The 23077-nt window shown below is 39.9% G+C and overlaps 1 protein-coding gene across 8 annotated transcripts in view; it reads left to right on the forward strand.

Annotated features, from left to right (window-relative positions):
- PPM1B (protein phosphatase, Mg2+/Mn2+ dependent 1B) overlaps window positions 1–23077 on the forward strand; it is a 71119-nt gene that overhangs the window by 4773 nt on the left and 43269 nt on the right. The window contains exon 1 of one of the 8 annotated variants that reach the window (XM_084793153.1): window positions 2219–2353. The exons of the other annotated variants lie outside the window; for them this stretch is intronic. The gene's annotated coding sequence lies outside the window, so the exon portion shown is untranslated. Of the gene's footprint in view, window positions 1–2218; window positions 2354–23077 lie in introns of those variants that run through there. 8 annotated transcript variants of the gene reach the window in all.

Here is a 23077-nt window from a genome sequence, read left to right on the forward strand (position 1 = left end):
ATGTAATACTGTGTTGGAGATTTAATTATTAATTAATTATTTAATTTAATAACACCTAGTATCCTAGAAAACAGTGAGTATCATGTATCACTTTTTGTGGATTGAATTCAAAGTCTCATACATGCTAGACAAGCAAACCATCTATTACTGAGCTATATGCCCAGCCCATAACTTTTTTCCCTCCATATTTCAGAGTGCTGTATTTCCCTAATTTAATTTTTAATAGAAGCATGTTGCTTCTGAATTATTGTTGACACAAATCACATCTGAAGTAAAGTGACCATATGTATACTTTATCTTGGCATAACATGTACCTTTGCTTGTTTGTTTGTTTGCTGGGGTTTTCTTTCAGGAGTCCTACAGGGAGGGATAGCTCTCTCTTTCTGGCTGCCTCTAGAACTCCTAAGTAGACCATGCCTCAGACTTAACAGAGAACTTTCTGCCTTTGTCTCCACCTCCCAAGAGCTCAGATTAAAGGATGTGGACCACAAAACCCTGTAACAGTAGATTTTTAGTTTTGTTTTGTCTTTTTTTTTTTTTCAGACAGGGTTTCTCTGTGTAGCCTTGGCTGACCTGGACTCGTTTTGTAGACCAGGCTGACCTCGAACTCAAAGTGATCCATCTGCCTCTGCCTCCAGAGTGCTGGGATTAAAGGCATGTGCATGGCTTAACAGTAGATGTTTTAAAATGTTACTTTTAATAATTTAACTTCAAGAACTCAATAGCTTGATCAATTGTACTTTATACACTAGACTTAGTTTAATACTAAGCCTTGTGGTATTTGAAGGAGTTTACCAGTTTGAGGCTTTTATGACTTGCCAAATTCATCTGCGTGTGCACATGTGCATGTTACAGGGATTGAACACTGTCCTTGCACCAGTGTACTCTAACAGGGAGCCCATTCTGGGCCTTAAAATACTAAATACCTTATTATTAATTTGTTAAGATTAAAATAGATTCAATGTTTTCTTTTGGAGAATTTTGAAATGTCAGGTGTCAAGGCCAGTCTAGGTACATAGTGAGACTCTCTTTAAAAAACAAAACAAAACAAATGAACAAAAGAGTATCATCAAGATTGGGTTTTTTACTTTACTTTAACTTTTTGAAAGTTAAAAATCTTGACTTCAGAAACATCACTACCTAGCAACTTTGCAGAACTGGACCTCAGTACACAGGGTCTCCTTCTTGGAAGTGGTCTACAGTTGTAGGTGCTTTTAGGGATGGAAGCAATTACTGAGAGAGAAAGGGAGGACAGCATCTGCTCTAGGATGTGATTTTTTATTTCTTTAGAATGACCTTCACTACAGTGAAAAATGCATTGTATCATAGGAACAGGGAACTGTTTTAATGAAAAACTAAAAAGGTGGTTAAAACTTGAGGTTTATAAAGTAAAATTCCTAATAAAACAAAGTAAAGCAAATGGGTAGTTTTTGTTTTGATAGGTGATGTGTATTTGAGATGAAGCAAAATTGACAAAGAATACATAGATGAATTTTAAAAATATGTAGTAGTTCATGGGTAGTGGTGGCCCAGGCCTCTAATACCATCACTCTGGAGGCAGGCAGGTGGATTTCTGAGGCCAGCCTGGTCTACAGATCGAGTTCCAGGACAGCCGGGGCTTCATGGAGAAATCCCTCCCCCCCCCCCCCTCTCTCTCTCTCTGTGTTGGGAGGATGGGGGTGGACTTCAAAGTAGTTTTAAGTTTGAGGGTACTTAAATGAAATTACATTTTATTTCCTTGATTAGGTGTGAAGTGCTTCAAATATTGAAAAGAGATAATAGATGTTCTTATGGATTGGAGAACATAGGCCCTGATCAATTACTTGAGGGTATTTAAAGTTTCTGTGGGGTGTAGGTTCTACACCAAATAAAACATTCACCTCTGAGGTAAGGGCTGGTATTGCTACTGCTTCTAGGTTGTCCTTTATAATTTCCTACAAATGAGAAAAAAATTAACCCAAAATGATACAAGTTTAATATTGGGGACTCTTTCTGTTATTTTCATTTACTCTAGGCTGTAACTTACAGGATGTAAAAAGTTTCCAGTGGCAAAGTATTTAATACACAGCTCTGTAGTTACACAGCTCTTGGGTTCAGTGAGTGTGGGCTCAAGGTACTGTTTCAGGCCCGGATGAACAAAAACTCCAGAGTTCACTGTACTGCTGAACTTCTTTCAGGCTGGTTTCAAACATTCAGTGACTCTTCCAGGATGGATTATGTTTTCTACACACATTTAAGAACTGGTTAGAACTTTACTGGTTGTTTTTGTTTGTTCTCACTAGTTGCCTAGGCTGCCTTGGAACTCCTGGGCTCAACTGATCCCCCTGCCTCAGTCAAGTAGATGGGACTAAAGGTTTGTGCTACTGTGTCTTGCTGAACTTCACTAGTTTTCAAAAAGGAAGGGAAGAGTTTTTGTATAATTGGACAAAAATTGGAGTGTGTTAAGCAAGGGGAAGTTGGACTTGAGAGAGACACTGATTTCAGTTTAGAGTGAGACCCAGAGAGAGAGAAACTGTCTTTAAACTGGGAGCATAGACATTCCCACTTAATGCCAACCTTGAGAGATGAGTTTCTAGAAGGGAGAAATGGTAAGGTAGTGAGAAAAGGAGCAGTGGGTTGAGTGGGAGAGTGGTCTGCCTCGGTTGTAGGGCCCTGGGTTTGATCTTCATTCAGCACCACAAAAAGTAAATCAGTGGCCTGGGAATGTCTGTAAAGTGCATGGGAAGGGACCTTGTGCTCTTTCCGGTTTTTAGGTGAACATAGCTGAGTGATTAATGGCTCACCAGTGGTGTCTGGCAATACTGTCACTGATGTGGCTTCTACTTTTGTATCTCTGGCTGATAAGGCCAATTTGTTTTTAGTTTCGTGTGCTCAGATGATTTGTTTATCACTGCTCCCTTAATTCCATGACAATGGTCTATTAACTGAGCTGTCTTTGCGCTTTCTGTACTACTGATTTCTGCTTGAGGTTGTCCTACTCCTGCCTACGAAGCCGGTGCTTGCTTCAGGCTTTTGTAGCTGCAAGCTCTGCAGCTTTCTATGTACTGATAAAGTTTGGTAAAGACGTTTTTCTTGGGATTACACAAGCATTCCACATTAAGCTCGAAAGATCTGAGTTTTTGTTTTTATTTTGATTCATGATGATCTTTTCATTTGTTAGTGAAATTTTGTGGTCCTCATTGTTGCAGTGAATCAAGATTAGGTTTTTACTTTAAAGTGAATTTACTTGTATTTATTTACAGTGTAAAAATGAACATTAGTTGCATTTATGACATAAGAGGCCATGTTAATTTCATCCAAGTAAACCTTCACGTTCCCTTTTTTTGGGGGGAGGGGGCGATGGAGATAGTACTGGGTTTTGAGCTTGTATTCTAATATTGAGCTGCACATCCAGCCCTCTACAATTTGTTTAATTTAACTTATAGCTTTAATGATTGATGAGCCTAAACTTGGGAAACTGGCTTTTAATTGGGTCAGTAGTGTCTTGAACCAATTGTAAAGTGTAAGAACAAATTTTTGCTTAATATAATATTCTCAATTTTGCTTCATAAACAAAATCTAGTTTGTTAGGGTAGTAAGTGTTTGTAAGGGTCAATATTGACTTAGGTTGCTTTATTGCACTAAATCTATATCTTGACTCATTTCCAAGATAAGTCTATTTGTAGCTGAGGTTATTTCCTCCTCTGCTTTGATGCTGTAGTGTAGGGTTTTTTGTTTTTGTTTTTGTTTGCTTTTTGCCACTGTCTTTGCTCACATGATTTTATTTAAACATTTTTATGTGTATGGGTGTTTCTCCTGCATGTATGTGTATTGCGTGCGTTCAGAGCCAGAAGAGGGTATTGGATCCCCAGGAACTGGAGTTGGGATGATTGCTAGCTTCTTTGTGGATACTGAGACTTGAACCCAGGTCCTTTCTGTCAGTAGCCAGTGGTCGTAACCACTGAGCCATCTCTCCAGCCCTGCTTGATCTTAAATAAGGATGATCACCAAATTTGGACACACAGATGTCTATCCAGTAGTTCATTGATAATTTATTACAGGGTATTTAAAAATAATCTGTTTTCAGGCACTATGATCAACATATAAAAATTAGTGTGTCTTTCCAGAATTCCAGTGTATGGACAAATTATGAGAGTCAAGTATTATGTGTTTTGGATTTAAAGGATTGCAGCAGACTAGTTAATTACGAAGAGCCTACTGGAATCATATTGGCTTTCATTTTTAAAATGGTTAGGAGGATTTTATAGTAAATCTCAGTTTGGATTAACCCCATTTCAGATTCTTACTAGTCACATATGGCTGATAGCTACTGTACTTCATAGCTCTGTATTCTTGACTATAATTTGTTATTTCGAGTATCTTTTGTCCCTTCCAAAATGGTGAAAATGATTGTTTTAGTGTGGCTTTAATTTTGTGTTTCCTTATTAGGGAATTTGCTTTTATTTCCCTCCGAGGTAGTTAACATTCTCCTGTTTTCTTGGCCATACTTTCCTTTCTGTCTGTGTGCCGTTATCATTTGTCTCACTGCCTATGTTTCTGTGTTTCAGAAAGTGATTAAAAATGATTGTAGGTATATGAACATGCAAGTACTTTGCAAAATACAGGTGTTTGTTACTGTTCAGTTTTAGGGACTAATTACATTGTGTGTCTCTATAAAGTGCTGATGCTAATTAAAGATTTTTACCTAAAGATAGTTTAAAAGCACCCAGTAGTTAAAATACATTGAGATGAGTGTTTAGAACGATAGTACCTGAGTGTTACGTTAATTTAGTGTTTAGGGGTGGGAGGGCAAGGTGATGTCATTGTAACTTTGTATCTCTTTTCATTAAAGAAATTACTTAATTTGTTCTTAGTCTTGTCCCTAAAAAACCTAAGGATCCCTAAGAAGAGCCAGGCTGAATGGATTCTGGTGGAGAGCCAGAGCATTCTCAGAAACAGCTGTTGGGCCAAGAGCTGGGGTCAAAGGCGTGTACCACCACCGCCTGCTTAGAGTGTGTTTTGAGAAAACCAAACTGGTGGGTGTGTTAGATTAGAGTAACCCACTAGGGTACATGGTGGCAGTCAGGTTAGTCCACCGTTGGGCGCTGCTGCTGACCGTGGTTAGAATGGTAACGAGAGGGACGCTTGACCAGCAGTACCAGTGGAACATGGGGACTTCAGGAATAGGGGTTGGATTTGTATCCAAAAAAACTTACAAGAAGTTTGTCATTAATAATACCAGTAGGTAGGTTGGAATAGCAGGTTGTTTGGGTAAGAATTTTATTTAGTAAATTAGTAATTGGACAGGTGTAGCAGCTTTAAACTTAATATGTAAAATTTACAGTTCATCTGTGAAGTCAATAAGGGGTAGTTAGATCAGTGTGGTTGCAGAGGTAATGTAGGCTGAAACTTAAGTATTGTTTGGGGGCCCACCTCTCTGTTCAGCTTAGGAAAACAAAGTAAAATGAATAAAAATGAATGACTATAAGTGTTAGTTTCCAGAAGGGAGAATTAGCAAGAGTGAGGTGCTGTGCTGTGCAGTACCTGGCCTCCAGCCTCCCTCTGGGACCACCCCGATAAACAGGTTAATTCAGGCAAAGCAGGGCATCAATGTCCGAGTTACCTTCCTGGCAGACTATTGATTTAGAAGCTGAGATGGCTGTATTTTTTTTTTTTTTTTTAAATCATGAGGAACTTTCTCAGTACCAAATACATTAGCTATGCTGCACCTCGTACCGCTGTGTTCCAGGTTAAATTCTTTTGTGGTATTAGGACTGTCACCGTGCATAGATCGATTCTGTTCTTTCCCTCGTCACTCACTGCTTTTAAACAAAGCACCAAAATGGAGAGTCAGACCTACAAAACAACATTTTCTCTAAATGACTCATGAATCCTTTGCTTGTCCCCCCATTTTTTTTTTTAATAATTTGGATCTTTTCATCTGGGAGGGAAAAGATGACAGAAAGCTAGATTTCAGGCTAGTGCACCCCTGAACTTGTTTCACTATCATTCCTAATTGAAAACTGTTGAGGCAAGGAAGAGCAGTTTTTTATTCCTAGGCTTGGTGAAATTAAAAGGGTGATCTCTGTCACTGTTGGAAATCAAGCATGAAAACATGGTAGAGTCCAGAGTAGCGCTAGCCTTTGTTTTGTCATCCAGGTAGTTAAATACAGAAGCAAAACTATTTGGTTCTAATACTACTAGCTGAAAAAAAAATCATAATTCTGGGCAAGGGAAGGAATTTTTCCATTAAAATATTAAATGTTTAAATTTACTTCAAGCTTTTAATGTACACGCGCTGTTTGCTGATGGGTTCCTTGCTGATGGGTTCCGTATCCTTAAACTACTTTCTGGAGGCTTTGTTTCAGTCTCTTTAAATCCTGAAGTCATGAAGGCAAATAAAAAGGAAAGAAACAAGGCAGATGATGAACAGCATACATAGATCTCAGACGTATTGTGGGGATTGAAAGAAACCAGGCACAAAGGAGTGTGTGTCTCATCCATGAAATTCTAGAGGCAGAACTACTGTATTGAGAGCAGGTCACTGACTGCCCTAATCAGGGGAGGTGGGTTTGACCAGGGACAGCAGTACTTGAAAGGAGTGGGGATGCTCTAGTCTCTGTTTGGTGGGCACGTTTGTAAGAACTCATCAAACTGTGCCTAAAATGGACGAATCTTAAATGTTACAAGTCAAAGCCCAAGCAAGCTGTTCAGCAACGGGTAAATTGGACAGCAGAGTGGAACTGCACAGACTGGAGTTTTCATAGTGAACTCAGCACCTTTAACAGCAATGCACATGCAAGAGAAGGACCTTTAAGTAAAGGGACTCACACGCTCTCAGTAATGCTGTGATACAGTCTGCTCTTTGTTTCTCCTTTTTCCCCTTGGGTTTGTTAGTTTGGAAGTAAAATAATTTAAAGGAATGCTTAGATATAGTAGAACCTAGCTTAAAACACTCCAGGATAGTAATTTTAAACACTAGATTCCAGTGGACAGACATCACCTGTTCTCTTACAAGTTTGTTTTCAGTGGAAAAACACCACACACCCTTGCACAAGTTTGTTCTGCACACCCTTACACAAGTCTGTGGGATCAAAACCAAAACATGTTTACACCCACTACATTAGATATTTGTGAGGATAGTAGATTACATAGTCTGTAAGCTTTTTGCCCCTGTTTTTGGTATGAATAGGTCTGATCTTAAGTATGAGTACTTCATTGTAACTAAGTTGTGATTTATATATCAAGTACTGATTTAAACAGTTAACCTGTAGCATCATCAAAGTCTTTTTGTTTTGTTTTCTTTCTTTTGGCTTATGGTCTTTGGTTTTTTTTTTTAGAGACATTTCTCTTTGTAGCCCTTGGCTGGCTGTCATGGAACTTGTAGACAAGGCTGGCATTGAATTCACAGAGATGCACCTGCCTCTGCATCCTGAGTCCTGGGATTAAACGTACGCATAACTACGTCTGGCTTCTTTCCCCCTTCTGAGAGGGTCTTCATAGTTTAAGTTGGCCTGAGCCGTGTAGCAATTCTCCTGCTTCAGCCTCCCAACTGCTGGGATTACATGTGTGACTCACCATGCTTGTACTGCTGTCTCCACTCTCATGTTTAAGGCAATACCAAAGTTTTGAGAATTTAAGTAATTAGGCCAGAGTTACAGTCATTGAATTGGTCTTTTTCCTGGTCAGAGAGGAAGGGTGGCAATCTGATAGACAAGGATTTTTGTAAGATTTTGACCCACAATAAATGGACTTTGGTGCCAACGAATTTGAAATCTTTTCTTTTTATAGCTAGCAACAGCAGACATGGCTTCTTAGCTGATGGCCATAGTGACCTTCCAACAGGATAGCCTTTTGTACTCAGACATTTTCTTCACACCTAACACCCTAAGTCCTCATGTTATTTGTAAATTTTTGTTCACAAATCATTTGTAAAATTTGTTACAGATACTTTCTTTCATTGTATATTTTAAATATCACTTTTAATATGGCGTGGAACACTGCTGTCAAAGTTTGATGACAGTTTTATTCTCTTTCCTGTGTATCCAACTTGGTCTTTTTGCCTGAGGTGGAAAGGGTTTTTCTTTTTCCTTTCCTTTCCTTTCTTTTCTTTCTTTCTTTCTTTCTTTCTTTTTGTTGTTTTGTTTTTTGTTTTTTGAGACAGGGTTTCTCTGTGTAGCCCTGGCTGTCCTGGACTCGCTTTGTAGACCAGGCTGGCCTTGAACTCAAAGCGATCCACCTGCCTCTGCCTCCCGAGTGCTGGGATTAAAGGTGTGCGTCACCAGGCTGAGCTGGTTTTTCTTTTTAAAAATATAATAGTTTAGCCAGAAAATGTTCTAATATCTTTCCTGGGTTGGTGTACCTACCTTTCAGTATGTTGTTAAATTTCTCTTGACTTTAGTGTTTAGCATTTACTTTGTTACATTGCATTGATTTCTTCTTATCTGTGAGCTATCACATTGATACTGAGTCACCCCTCCTCACCCTCCCTGTGTGGAATTTCAAGAGTGCTTGGTTCAAACTACTGCTTCATATCATTTAAATACGAAGAGGGGCATATTTTCTAGTCCTGGGAATCAGGGAGATAAGTACTTTTATCTTGAGAGCTTTTTATTCCAGTTGAGAGTGGGAAAAGTGAGGCTGAGGGGTCTGACTTTGATTGCCTGAATTGATACCTTGTAATTGATACCTGTAATTATTAATGAAGAAGATATGTTAGTTTGTCTGGGTTCTACAGTTATCCAGATTATCATAGGCATTTTTATGGTTTCTTGACTAGTGACCCAGTGTATTGTACTAGATTGGCCTTTAATTTTTTTTTTCCCAAGGACTGGAGAGATGGCTCAGAGGTTAAGAGCACTGACTGCTCTTCCAGAGGTCCTGAGTTCAATTTCCAGCAACCACATGGTGGCTCATAATCATCTATAATGTGATCTGATGCCCTATTCTGGCCTGTAGGTGTACACGCAGACAGCACACTGTATACATAATAACAAACACATCTTTAAAAAATTTTTTTCATTTAAATTATACAGTACATACTAAAAGTTTTAAGAATTAATTTATTTTATGTGTATATGGGTGTTTTAGCTATGTGTGCATGTACATACATGCATTACTTCTAAAGGCCAAAAGAGGGCGCTGGATCTACTCAAACTGCAATTAGAAATTGTAGTGCTGGGAGTCAGAACACTGGTACAGTGGAAGAACAATCAGTGCTCTTTAACAACTGACCCTTCTCTCCAGCCATATAATTTTGATATCTATTTTCTTTTGGTTAATGAGGCTTATCCATATTCTTGCCTGTTTTAGAACCATATGTCCATAATTAAAAGACAAACAGTCTAAAAAAAAAAAAAAAGGTCCATAAGTGATGGTAAATCTTTGGAGAAATTCTCACTCTGTAGCTCAGGTTATCCTTAGGCTTACAGCAATTCCCTTGTCTCAAGCTCTCCCCAATGCTGTAGTTAGGGAGCCGATAACTAATTCTTGTTTTCTCACTTTCCTGTGTTGAGAAGTTCTAGTTTAAAATTTATCAGGCAGTAAAGTGGGTTTGGTTTTTGTTTGCTTTTTTGTTGTTTTGTTTTTGCTGTGGCTTGTATACATACATACATACATACATACATACATACATACTCTGTTCACAGTTCAAATCTGCCTGTAGTTTGAGTTTTAGACATACTATTCATAGCTAAACAATGATGAGACTCTTTTCCAAGTAAAATTTCTAGCAAAGCAGAATGCAACTGTCAGCAACACTGTACCTCTCTTTTATAGCTGAACTGATGCTTTCCTTAAAAGGGGTTAAAACAGGATTGCTCTTGCCCTGAATCTGAAACCCTTGGACACAATGTAAGGTCCATGTAGATGCTTGTCTAGCGTGGGTGCAGCTCTGGGTCTAACCCCCAGTGAAGGGAAAGTGATGCTGGCTGTGCTGTCAGACTAGGAAAAAGAGGCAGGCGTCCACCTTGTGCTCTGTCTCACATGTGAGGTGACTTCACAACACCTGCGACCTAATGACTTGTTTTTTCACCCCCAAGTTTCACTTTTGAGGAATTTTTAAAACTTCAAATGCTTTTATAACTATGAACAGTATTTGTTGGCTGTCAGAGCTGGGTGTGGTCAATGTCTACTTACCTAATTTATACAATAAAAGTGATACAATCATTTTATTAATTAATTGATTGTTCAAATTCTTTTGAACTTTTATATGATTATCTAAAAAATCCTAAGTAATCTTGCTGATATTTTGAAGAAAAATTACTTAAGCTTTAATACTAAATCATTAAAAATTGAAAGGCAGCCTTGGTAGTTCACTCCTGTTCTAATCCCGGCACTTGGAGAAGAGAAGCAGGAAGCTCTTGGGCTGACCTTTCTCAGAAGACAAAAATAATAAAACTTACTGTGCAATGCCTGCCCTTGTCACCAAGCCTGACTTCCTGAGTTCAGTCCCTGCACTCTGTATGATGGGGAAGAATCAGCTTCCACAAGTTGTCCTTTGACACGTGTGTGCACATGTGCACATGCAGATAAAGCATAGTTTTAAAAAGTTGATGAAAAGGATGAGACCAATTGCTTAGTTTCTGTGAGTTTGCTCGTAGAGGAGGGTATGTGTTCTTTTTCTCTGCTCTTTCAAGCAGTTGACAGAACTAGATTTCAGGATTAGGGCAGCCATTTGTGAACACTGTAATAGTAATAGCTGTTGATCTGTCTGGCAGCAGGTTGGAAGTAAAGGGCACTGGGCTAGATCATAGAAATATATCTTGATAATCCTTCATACATGGTCTCCTCAATTAAAATTTGGAACTAGAAAGCGGTTTATTTGTAAGAGTTTTAAAAATTCTCTAGCTCGGGGCTAGAGAGATGGCTCAGTGGTTAAGAGCACTGCCTGCTCTTCCAAAGGACCTGAGTTCAATTCCCAGCACCCCACATGGCAGTTCATAACTGTCTGTAACTCCAAGACCTGGGACTTTCACACCAATGCACATAGATTAAAAAAAAAAATTCTCTAGCTCTTTGTGGTATGTGTGTATCTGCATACAGACACACGTAATAAGTAAAATGCATTTTTAAAAAAACGGAGGAAAGAATGAAACCAACTGTTCAGTTTCTGTGATTTTACTGGTGTGGAGGTTGTGTGTTCTCATTTTATAGAAACTGGGTTATAAGAAAGGTTTAATTTGTCAATTAGCATGTAGATAATATGTGCATATCTAATATTCAAGTCCAAACAGACTGGGCCTAGAGTCTTTTTTTTTTTTACCTGAAAATGAGTAGATTATGAGAATAAATCAGTTAAGCAGTATTGATAGAGAAGTTTACAGACTTGATAAAAGAGTAAAACCTCTTATTGTGTTATTCAGAAAGGTCATGGACCTTAACCTCAAAGCAGTGTTTAAAGTGCTATGATCTCTATACGTGCTCAGTGTTATGTACACATGAACTAAATGAATACATTTAGAACTTCTTCTTGCACTCCCGCAGTTCACTGATGGTTTAGGCCAATTCAGAGACCTGGATCTGGGCCTGAGAGGTATCTGAGCTTGTAACCAGGGCCAGCTCATGACCCCACAGCCAGCTCTGCTGTCTGCCATAAGTGGCAAGGGCCGAGGGTGGGGGGAGGCCAGACAAGTTGTGGGGCCAGCTCTCCCACTCTCACACCGTTGGGGTCAGCTCACCTGTGTGCATGTCCCCCTGCGCAGTCAGGGTCAGCTGTACTGTGCTGCCCAGGTGAGGTGCAGGGACAACTTTCCTGCTCTCATGACACTGCTGTTATGTCCAGTTCTCCCACCCACTGCAGATGGTGAGGGCAAAAGGGAGGGGAGGTAATTTCTCTCCTGCTGATGCCACTGCACAGCCTCTGCAACCACTACATCCAGAGGTAGCTCTACTGTGCTGCCCAGGCCATGTGCAGGGCCAGCTCTTCCACTCTCATCTCCTCGGGGTCAGCTCCTACAGTGTGCTCCATGATGCCCAGAGGAGGGGTGGGGCCAGTTCTGCACAGCCCTCAGACATCAACATGTCCCAGGGCTGCCTCCCAGACCCAGAGCTGTTCGCCTGGGTCTTTTGTGGTAACAGATCTCTGTTACTGCCGGGCCAGGGACCCAGAGGTGGCGTCACCAGCTACTCACACCAGGCTTTCCCTCACTACCCTCGAGTCTCCTGTCTTTTTCTCTTTCTCTTCCATTTCTCCACCACTTACTGGCTCCTCCTTAGAGGTACCTGGGGTCTCTGACTGTCTCAGGAGTGCTGTGGCCCCTGCTCATGCATATGGCACTGGGCAGGTGTAATCTTGTTCTCCCCGCACACCCATCCCTGCCCCCTGCCCCCCATTTTGTTTTTGTCTTTTGAGACAGGGTTTCTCTGTGCAGCCTTGGCTGTCCTGGACTTGTTTTGTAGACTAGGCTGGCCTCAAACTCACAGCGAACCACCTTCCCCTGCCTCCTGAGTGCTGGGATTAAAGATGTATGCCGTTGTGCCTGGCAACATAATCTCATTCTTACCACCCAAGCACTTCTTAACATTGTAAATTATGTTTAGAAACAAATCAAAACTAGGCTGAGTATGTTGGCAAGTGCTTTTAATCCCAGAACTCAGGAGGCAGAGGTTATAAAATATGTTTTTTGTATACAATGATTTGCTGATTATAAGTTTGCAAATATCTATAAAGTCTTCTCCACTCCCCCTTTAAGACAGTTTTTCAGTATATACCCCAGGCTGGCCCAGAACGCCCTGCCCTTTTGTTTTGGCCTCCTGCTTGCTGAGATTATAGGCACATACCATCAGACCATCTTTTCTCATTCTTCTTGAAAGTAGTTTTAAAGAGCTTTCAGAAAATTGAGTAAGCAGATACATTTAAATGAGCTGATCTTTTGTTTGTAAGTGTTAGACCAGACTTCTGCTAAAACAGAAGTGACATTTATTTTAACTAAACAGTTTCTGTTCTACATATGTGTTTACATAGCATTTTCACACTCCATAATAGAACAGAACAAACACCCTTTGGAGGGTATTACTGTAAAATTTATCAAAGATACGGATATTAATGACTACTAGTGTACTAGAATGATATTTTACCAAGAGAAGAGTCTCTGTAGTAGTGTGTGCAGGCTATTTGAATAGTTCTGCAGCCTGGTTTTAACTTGAATAATGATCCATGATCCCGTTAACAAAATAATAGTAACGTTTTTCTGTTTGCATCCAGGTTCTATCTCAATCCTTCTCTTCCAAAGAAGTAACTACTACCAAGAACATCTTTATAGTCATTTTAATTTTTACACTAGTCAAAACATGTTTTGCATATTTTTGCTACATACTCATTTTGAAACTTGTTAGCTATAAATTTTCTTTACAGGGTTTCTCTGTGTAGCCTTGGCTATCCTGGAACTCTCTTTGTAGACCAGGCTATCCTCAAACTAACAGAAATCCACCTGCCTCTGCCTCCTGAGGGGTGGGATTAAAGGCTGTGCCATCTCACCCAGCTAAGTTTCCTAATTAAAATAATAATAATAACATTACACTGTGGCTTTGTTTTTAAGATTTATTTATAGTGATACGTGTGTGTATCAGCCATACTTTTAACTTCTGTAGTGTGTTACATTATGTATAATGTTTGCATTTTCTTGCCATCTATGAGAATTCCTTTGAAAAGACTATAGTAACAGTTCTGCAGGAAATTACTTGTATGTTTACCTGATAAAATTTTGGGGATTTCAGTTACTGTTTTGGTTTCTGGTCCAATAGTGTGACCTAGTTTTTTCCTTTCTCTGGGAATGTTTAGGGTTTCATCATTAGCGCTAGTGTTTTGAAACTTCACTTAGTTTTTGGTTGTGCTTCTGCTTTCAGTCTTCATTTGCAGTACTGGCTAGCCAGGGAAACTTCTCAACCATTTCTTTGATAAATTTCTTTCTTCCCCTTTTCTATTCTTTTGTAGTAGTTAGATATTGTACCCTAGTTTGATTGACAGCTTTCTTTTATTTTCTCCTCTTTCTTTCTGAGAGAATGTGGGGAATTGCATTTTGGGGGATAGTTTTCTCAGCCTGCCTTTTTTTCCTTTAAGACAATTTCTATCATTTTAATTTTAGCCCCCCCCAATTCACACATTAAAATTGTATATGCTTATGAGGTACAAATTTGTGTGTCTGTGTGCTTTTGTCTCTAATTCCCATATATGTATAATGTGGAATAGTTGGAGTAAGCTAATATTTATTACCTAAAAATACTTCTAGAAATCTTAATTTTATTTTTAAAAAGATTTACTTTATTATAGGCATGTGTTTGCAGATGTGTACACACGTGTGAGTGGGTGTGTACAGGTGAGTAGATGCTTGAGGAGGTCAGAAGCTTTGGGTCCTCTTGAGCTGGAGTTACTGTAGGCAGTTGTAAAGTGCCCAGCATGGCTGTTGTGAACTGCACTTGGCTATTCTAAGAGTAATTAATATGCGTTCCTAATCCGTGAGCCTTCTCTCAAGCTCCTATATTTGTTTTTTGTGAGGTAGGGTCTTGCTGGGTAGTTCAGGATAGCCTTAAAGTTATGTTCCTCCTGCCTTGGCCTCCCAAGGTGTTGGTTGGGATTATAGGCACACACCAGTGTAGTCAGTTTAAATACATGCGTCTGTCTGACTGGGTATTTCTATCCCTTCACCAATACCTCCCTGTCTTAGAGTCTCTATTACTGTGAAGGGGCACCATGAGCATGGCAGCTCTTTTGTGTGTTGGGGGATGGGGGGTTTCGAGACAGGGTCTCTCTATGTTAGCCTTGACTGCCCTGGACTTTGTCTGTAGACCGTGTTGGCCTTGAACTCACAGAGATTCACCTGCCTCTGCCTCCTGAGTGCTGGGATTAAAGGCGTGCGCTACCACGCCCGGCAACTCATGGCAGCTCTTATAAAGGAACATGTTTAATTGGGGTTTGCTTATAGTTTCAGAAGCTTAGTCTATTATCATGGCAGGAACATGGCGGCATACAGACAGTGCTGGAGGAGGAGCTGAGAGTTCTATATCTTAATCCGCAGGCAGCAGCAGGAGACTGTGCCACACTGGGCAGAGCTTGAGCATGCAGACCTCAAAGCCCACCCTTAGAGTGACACATTTTCTCCAGCAAGGCCACCCTTATTCTAACAAGACCACACCCCCTAATAGTGCTACTCCCTATGTGCCTATAGGGGCCATTTTATTCAAACCAGCACAGTCCCTGTCCTCTCTCTCACATGCCCCATCTACCATTCTACTCTGCTTCCAAGTTCGGTGGATTTAGATTCCTTACCCAGTTGGCCTCTGTAACCTGCAGGTTCTTCATCTCTGGATCCAGCTAACTCTGAACTGGAGATATCTGTAGGGGAAAATACCAGAAGTTCCACAGTCAGAACTCAGATTTGCTGCTTACCTAGCTCTGTACAGTTAATATTACAGCAGTGGTTTGTGGCATGCTGCTGGAGCCTCTCTGCAGGTGACGTACAGCCTCAGTTTCCAGTGATGCTTGTTTTGTTCATTGTGTACTATAGTGTGTCCTGTACTGGTGATATTTGTTCTGAATGTGCCCAGAACTTCTTTATTGGCATTTACTGCACAGTGCAGCACAATAACTATATAGTATTAATTACATAGTTACTATAAGCTATTTGTGCCTGGCATATTTCACTTGATAAAAGGTTTATCTGTGTTCTTATAAATAACAAGTTTTTTGTTAGTTGTTTTTTAAGGTGGGTGATATGCTGTTGTGTGGATTGGTCATATGTTCATCACTCGTGATGGAAGCTTGCATTTAGTAGGCTTCATCCCTGTGCCAGGGAAACTGGAATTCTAAGCATTTCATGGAGTGTTGTATTTAAGCAGTTTCTAAATCAGTCGTCTGAAATTACTGAATATTCTCAGTTTGTTACTTTCTTTAGGTTTCCAAGATTTCTAGAAGTTGAGTTACCAAAAGCATTTCAGTATTTACACATTCAAACTTATATACACACACATACATAACATACATACATACATACATACATACATACATACATACAAACAAACAAATAAACAGTGTCTCATGTAGTTCAGGCTGGTTTTGAACTCACTTTGATCTGTTGCCTCTACCTCTGTGGTAGAATTATACATGTCTGCCTTTGCTTGACTGCAAACTTAACTAGGCTTTTAGGAAGGCTTCTCACCTTGGTCCATAGCAAAATGTAGTATATGTGTATCTATATTCAGACTGTCTGTATATATTAACTCTTTTGTTACACACACACACACTTTTGTCTCTTTAAAAAATATGTTGGAGCCGGGTGTGGTGGCACATGCCTTTAATCCCAGCACTTGGGAGGCAGAGACAATTGGATCACTGTGAGTCCGAGGCCAGCCTGGTCTACAAAGTGAGTCCAGGATAGTCAAGGCTACACAGAGAAACCCTGTCTCGAAAAACTTTAAAAAAAAAAAAAAGTTGGAGGTTGAGCACAAGGCTTCCTGCATGCTCAGCATGTTCTCTCAACGAGCAACACCTGCAGATTTTTAATCTTGTCTTTTAAGAAATGGGACTTAACCTCCCTTCCCCTTGAATCTGATTAGGTCTAATAACTTGCTTGTAATCTACAGAATGCAGTACAAATGACACTAACTGCACAGTAACAGTAAGCTGCTCTATCTCCTGAGAATGTCCTCACAATGCGAAGGTCCTCAAAGGGGCCCACATGTATGTACTCCTTGGGGCAGTCCCTTGTGAATCCCTGGCTAACGCCCCTCATCCATTACCAGACATGTAAGTGAGCTTCAGGCGACTTGTCTCCTTCACAAATGCCTGTTTCTGTTAGTATGGGAAAACTCACCAGAACTGTTCAGCTGCACTTATTAATGAGCAAATGTTGATTTTTTTTTTTTTAGATTTATTTTTAAATGTGTGTGTGTAGGGGGGGAGAGAGCGCAATGTACACCATATGTATGCAGGTGCCGGTGGAGGCTAGAGGGTGTCATATCCACTGGAATTGGAGTTTACAGGTAGTTGTGAGCTGCCTGATAAGGTGCTGGGAACTGAATCCAGATACTGTGCAGGAGGAATAAGTGCTCTTAACTGCTGAGCTATCTCTTCAACTCCTTGACACATTATTAGCTGAAACCTGTAATTTATTCATATTTTATTATTTTTACCTAGCTCCATTTTTTTGTTCCAGGATCCTACATTATGTAAATATACCCCATTATGTAAATGTGCCAAATTATATAAATGTTCCACATTATATTTTAGTCATCATGTCTCTTTAAGCCTCTTTTTGCCTGTGACAGTTTATCAGACTTTTCCTCCTTTCTATGACCTTGACACCTTCAAGGAATACTGGTTAGATATTTGTAAAATGTTCCTATATTGTGATTTATCTATAAAATGTCCTATATTGTGATTTATCTATAAAATGTCCTATATTGTGATTTATTTACTGCCTTTCTTATGATTAAAGGCTATAGGTGTGTTTGAGGGAGAAAGACCACAGATGTAATGTGCTGTTTCATTGTGTATCAAGTGATGAACTTGATATGGACATGATTTGTAACAGTTGCTGCTGACCTTGATCACTTGGCTTATGGCGATACTTGTCTGCTTAGTAGTGATTGTGCTCCCCTCCCGTCGGTCTTGTCTCTTTGAGATGGGGTTGCTATGCCTACTCCACTTGTGATGGGGAGGAATGTAGTGCTTCTCTTCTTTAAGGACAGACTGTTATATGTATAAGGTTTCAAGATTTTGTTTTCCCCATTTATATTTGATTTTTTTTTTATCACTATGGATTTGTGGATACTTGTTTTATCTTTAGGGATATAATGCAAATACTATTTCTCAGATTGTTCATTTAAAAAATTATGTTTCATATACCCTAGAAATGGAATCATCCAATCAACAGTTCACACTTATTATGTAGATTCGTTTTGTACACCAGGCTGGCCTCGAATACACATCAATCCGCCGGCCTCTACCTCCTGTGTGGAGGCTGGCAGGCTGTGCATCAAAACAGCACAATCTGTCAATTCCATCCCATCAAGAGGATGAAGTGGTGTCAGGGATCCATCCCTCTGGCTCATGAAAAAAAGACTTCTTCCAAAGTTCTTGTTCTCTTCACTTGAAAATAATTAAGTAACAATAGTGATAGTTCCTTTGTTATAAATTCTAGAAGCCAAACACTATCAAGATGCATATATGTACCATTTAAGCCTAGTATTACAGGCATGCACCACCGCACCTGGCTTAATCTTGACATTTTTTAGGATAGATGTCTATGATGCTGTAGTGTGTCTGGCAGAAGCAGATGGAAGGGTTCATGTCCTGCTGGAGCTCAAGCCAGGGCCGCCTCATGCTAGGCAAGCACTTTGTCAACTGAACTGAATCCCCCAGCGGGCCCAGCATTTCCATGTAAAAAAAAAAAAAAAGCAAACTAGCAGTGTTAAAGTAATTGTAGACATACCGAAAAGTTATGAAGGCAGTGCAAAGGATTCTCAGACCTTTTAACCTGTTTCTATAATGTTAACTTTTTATATTATTGTGGTATAGCTGTCAAAACTACAAATACTATATTGTTAATATTCTGTTAACTAAACTTGAGACTTTATTTGGACTTTACCAGAGTTTTCTAGTAAGCTCCTTTGACGGCACTCCCCCTCACCCTTCACCCCGCACTGTACAATGACTGTTAAGAGTGCTGGAGATAAGATTCAGCAGTTATAAGTGCTTACTTCTCTTTCAGAGGACCTGAGTTTGACCCCTAGCATCCACATTTGGGTAACTTGTGGGCCAGGTGAGGGTGGTGGTACACACCTGTAATCCTATTGAGGCTCACCTGTTCTATAGCATGAGTTCTAGGACAGCCAGGGCTATACAGAGAAACCCTGCCCCGAAAGACAAGAAACAAACAAATAAAACAAAATTGCTTGTAATTCTAGCTCCTCGGGATCTGATGCCTCTAGTCTTGGCACTCATGGGCATATACTCACACAGAGACACATAATTAAAAATAACAAAATAAACAATATTATAAAAAAAAATGCTAACCTTACTGGGTTGTTACTAGGCTTAAATGATACATATATGCATCTTGATAGTGTTTGGCTTCTAGAATTTATAACAAAGGAACTATCACTATTGTTACTTAATTATTTTCAAGTGAAGAGAACAAGAACTTTGGAAGAAGTCTTTTTTTCATGAGCCAGAGGGATGGATCCCTGACACCACTTCATCCTTTTGATGGGATGGAATTGACAGATTGTGCTGTTTTGATGCACAGCCTGCCAGCCTCCACATGTTCCTCTACTACAAGTGTGCCAGCTGCAGGGAAAGGAGTTATGCACTATCAAGATATCTTTTGTTGAAGCTTTTTAAAAGTTTGCCTAGTGATATTTAATTAAATCTTTACTTACACACACACATACACACAAACACACACACGTATATATAATTTTTTTAAAGAATATAATTTAAAAGAGCTAGGCATCAAGCATTTAAAGTAATTCCTGCCGTACATAAGGACTACAGCAGTATTTACTTAATATGACTACATGTTATTTTGAGCATATGGCTTAAAATTAAGATATAGGAAGGCTGTAAATGCTTTCTTAGGTATCATGGTTGTCTCTGCAGAGATAGTCAGACAGGCCTGCTGCAGTTTGCCTCATGATGCTGTAAAGAGTGGTAAACAGTTCTTCTCCTTAGGCATATGTTGTTAAAAGTGGGAGTAATTTGTAATTATTTGTAAATATTTACAAATCGTAAATCATTTGCAATTATTAAGGAATAAAGGGAGAATGAAACTGTTTAAAAGGAAGCTCCCCCTCCCTGCACGCACACATTAGAAATTTAAATTGTCTAGGGCTCAAAACTTAAAGTATCCAGGTATGGTTATTCAGGAAGAGGGGATTTGGGCAAATCTAGACAAAACAGAAAAGGAGATTCATTCAATGTGGCCACATTGGGAAGATGAACAATTAAAGAAGTCCAGTGACATTGAGTCCAGTCTCAATGACCTGACATGAGATTTAGTTACAGTTTTGGTCAAGATATAGACTCATATTATTGTCTTTAGTCTCTGCAAGGTGAGCTAACAAGATGTCATAACTATGTGAGATAAGCTCTCTGTCTAATAGACTCTAGGACCCTGGCCTTTTCCTTCTACCAGCATGGACTCCTCCTAGAAATTCTGAGTTCTAAAGGCACAAGTGTTTCTGCTTAGAATAAGACAGCCTGATGAGTTGTTAAATTAACTATAAAAGCATATTTTTATGGAAGATTTCAGACATACATAAGATTCAAATAGAATGCATTGTGTTGGAGAGATGGTTCAGTGGCTAAGAACTCAAAACTAGTTTTGTAGAGGACCCAAGCTGGGTTTTCAGCACCCACATAGGGTGGCTCACAGTGACCTTTAACTCCAGCTCCATGGGATCCAGTGCCCTCTTTTGGCCCCCTCAGGCACTTTCACATATGTGCACATGCTAACAGACATACACATAAAAAGTGTATTGAACTTCGTTGTGCCTGTTACTCAACTCTTACAGCTATTGAGCTAGATAGACCTACTTGAAGAAAGTGGTTTATAGAGTCTCATAATTTCTATAGCCTCTTCACTAGTCATACAGCAAACTTGTTTGCATTTTTACATGGGCAAATCTTCTTTTAATATTTTATTTAATTTTAATTTATGAACGTTGGTGTGAGGGTGTCAGATCTTGGAGTTAAAGACAGTTGGGAGCTGCCATGTGGGTCCTGGGAATTGAACCCAGGTCCTTTGGAAGAGCAGCAGGCAGTGCTCTTACCTCTGAGCCATATCTCCAGCCCCTATATGGGCAAATCTTACTAGATTAAATAGGAATATAAACTTTTCATTCTCCTTTGTGTTGCCATTTTTATAAGTGGTATTTATAATCCGCTGTTTTAGTGGAGTAGTTAAATTTCTAATTTATATTCCTTAACCCTGTTCTCTTGCATACTCTATTTTTATTTCAGCTCAGAAGGATAATCATTTCTGTTATTGTTGCAGACAAAACAAAGTGATGCTTCTTGGTTTTCATGTATTTATAAACAGTAGGTGCATTCTGATGTACAGGCATCCATGGGTGTTTTAATTCATTTATTTACTCTGTGTGTGTGTGTGTGTGTGTGTGTGTGTGTGTGTTGTTGTGTTAGGGCTCAAACCTAAGCTAAGTGAGCGCTCTAATAATACTGGCCTACACCTCTGAGCCTGTTTTAAAATGGGGAGTGGGTCAGTATGTAAGTTAAGTGTCGGTTGATAGATGGTTGTGATTCTGTTTTTAGCTTGACTACATTCCTCTCTTTAGCAACCCTAAAGGTAGTCTTTGGGAGCTTGTGTGTCTTAGAGCAGTGGTAGAACCTTGTGTAGATGGTGTGAGGTCTTGGTTTGAGCCTCAGCACTGGGGTGGTTGAAAAGATCTCCATGTTAACTGCAACCCTGCTTTTTATCCAGGGATCTGCTTTCTGGAGCACATGACTAAGCCCAAGAGTGAAGTGTTCACCATCACTGCTGAAAGAGCTTCACTTTGAGCTTTTTTCTCACTCACCTCCATTCTAACGACTGTCTCTTCTTCACTGCCTACCTCCAAAAGATGTACTTTTTGATTTTCCAATTTCTTTTTTCTGTTTGTTGTTTGATACAGAGCCTCTGCATGGCCGTGGCTATCCTGAAACTCACTATGTAAACCAAGTGGGCCTACAACTCACATAAATCCATATACCTCTGCCCGCCTGGCGCTGAGATTAAAGGCGTGTGCCACTATACTCTGCCCAGCCACCTATTTCCCAAATAGACTTTCAGCCAGTCTGCCTGCCCTCTGTGTTTGGGGGAGGGCATGTGGTCATGGTGTGCTCTGTGGTGTGTTTGGGGGAGGGCATGTGGTCATGGTGTGCTCTGTGGTGTGTTTGGGGGAGGGCATGTGGTCATGGTGTGCTCTGTAGTGTGTTGGTCTTAATTCTGTGCATGTTTCTCCCTGCTTGTGTCTTGTGTATTTACAGTGCCAGTGGTTTAGTTTGGGGCATTAAGAACAACGGAATACGTTCTTATGCTTAGTCCTTTAAAAGTCCATTCCTTCGTTACCTGAGACGTTGTAGATAATACAGGGAGGCAAGCTAGGGTCAGGTAAAACTTGCGTTTTGATCTTTAGGGAGGGTTTCCTTTTTTTGTTTTTTGCTTAGTGTTGCCATCAGAATGTTCCCTGTTAAAGGCAGGTATGGTGGCTCCTATCTGTATTCTCAGCACACAGAAGGAGTTAGGGCAGGAGGCTCTGTGTCAAGATCCTGCCTCAAAACCTAAAAACAAAATTGAACAAGTTGGTAGCTTCTTCCCTAAAAAAAGCAAACAAACAAAACCTAAATCTGATAAATAGTTATGGTATAATAAACAAATTTAGCTTTGATTAAAGTTTCAGTAAGAAGGTTGGTTTGTAAAATACATAAACATAATTTAAAGCTGTAAATAGTTCATTTAATGGTCTGTGATAAACTATTTCTCATCCAGTGCAGGATGAAGATAAGTATGTGCCTTAGTATTCTTAGTGTTCATACAGTAAGGCACACTTGACGCCAAACATTGAGATATTTGTCTCAGGGTTTCTGTTGCTGTGATAAAACACCATCACCAAAAGGAGTAAGAGAGGGTTATTTCAGCTTAACAATCAAGGAAAGTTAGGGTAGGAACTGAACCAGAGACCACAACTACCTGCTCAGGCATGGCACAGATAAGTGAGCCGGGCCCTCCCACATCAGTAATCAAGAAAATCTTTATTTGAAGTTCTCAGGAGTCAAAGGCAGGTGGATCTCTTGTGATTTGAGGCCCTCTTAGCCTCTGTAGTGAGTTCCTCAGTAGTCAGGGTGTTATGTCCAAACCGCTGGAATCCCCCAAAGACACCACGAGTCTGAAGCCGTATGCAAAAGCAAAGTCCAGCATGCAGCGATGCCCATTGGGATCACCATTTAGACGAAATGGCAATCCCAAGAGGAGCTCTCAGGCTCTTTTTAAAGGCATGCAGGGGAGTTCCAAGGGAGGGGTTGGTGACCTTTAATATGATTGGAGCATTCAAACTGAAAAAGACTGGAAAGGTGTGGACAACCTTAATCAGTGGTCATGAGTTA

The sequence above is a fragment of the Acomys minous genome, assembly GCF_964271855.1.
Source record: "Acomys minous genome assembly, chromosome: 8".
Taxonomy (NCBI): domain Eukaryota; kingdom Metazoa; phylum Chordata; class Mammalia; order Rodentia; family Muridae; genus Acomys; species Acomys minous.